This window comes from Egretta garzetta, unplaced genomic scaffold (assembly GCF_000687185.1).
Source record: "Egretta garzetta isolate BGI_Z169 unplaced genomic scaffold, ASM68718v1 scaffold293, whole genome shotgun sequence".
NCBI classification, from domain to species: domain Eukaryota; kingdom Metazoa; phylum Chordata; class Aves; order Pelecaniformes; family Ardeidae; genus Egretta; species Egretta garzetta.
The window spans coordinates 2,549,370-2,550,304 of NW_009259318.1; the positions used below are offsets into that span (position 1 = coordinate 2,549,370).

Sequence of the window (935 nt, forward strand, 5' to 3'; positions counted from 1 at the left end):
GACGGGTGCCTCGGTGAGGGGCTGATCATCCTCGGACGGCTCCCTGGCCGCCGCGGTGCCTTGTTGTTCCTTACCGGGCCAGTCACGGAAACCCGACGCCACTGGAATCACCAGCTGGCGCCGGTCTCGGAGCAGCCCCGGCCCCTGGATGGAGCCTTTGCCTCTTGGCCTTTGGTTCTGCAGTCAAAACGTGGTTCCTCGCCCTGCCTGCGTGGTGACCGTAGGCTCGTTGCCTCAAGCTTTGTCCTCAAAGAGCAGCAGCATGTTTAGTTAGCACCAGCTGCCGCCCTTCTGCGTCAACACAGAAAACAAACGGAGAACTGACTGGACAGTGAAGATCAAACCACCCCTCGGTCTGAACAGAAGGAAGGAGAAGATAAGCTTTTTGGCAGTCCTCTCTGCAGTAGCTCTGAGGTGCTGAGAGGACGTAGCACGAAGTGGGAAAAACTAAGGCGGAGCATCCAAGTCATGAATGACATACCATAGTGTGATGAATTGGGGAAACTTAACTGGTTATTTTCACTACTGAACCTATTCTGTGGACAAAACAGTTTCAGTGTGTAACAGAATAGATACTTATTTAATGAACAGTGTATTAAAAGGCATAGAATGAAGAAGATTTAACATTATGGCATTGGAACAGTACACTGCAGTAATTTTGATATTCCGTACTACATGAAGAAACAGAAAATATGATGGTTTGGGCCGTATGTCCCATTACACCTGACTGCAGTGTTTCCTAAAGGTGGCAAGAGAAATTTTTTTTTTTTTTGTAAATAACATATGCACCTTTCTCAGTCTTTTTATAAGTTATGCCATGCATTAAAAAAAAAAAAAAAAAAAAAGGCTTGTGCCAGAATCCCTATAAAAGTTGAAAGTTTGATGGACATTTCTGAAACATTAATCCTCAGCAGAAAAAAACAGGAATTCTAAGG

General features: G+C 45.5%; 1 protein-coding gene across 1 annotated transcript in view; it reads right to left on the bottom strand.

Moving 5' to 3' along the window:
• The window catches only part of CCDC91 (coiled-coil domain containing 91), a 162,982-nt gene extending 162,776 nt beyond the window's left edge, over nucleotides 1-206 (bottom strand). The window contains exon 1 of the mRNA XM_009636535.2: nucleotides 75-206. The gene's annotated coding sequence lies outside the window, so the exon portion shown is untranslated. The remainder of the gene's footprint in view (nucleotides 1-74) is intronic.
• Nucleotides 207-935: the final 729 nt, after the last annotated feature.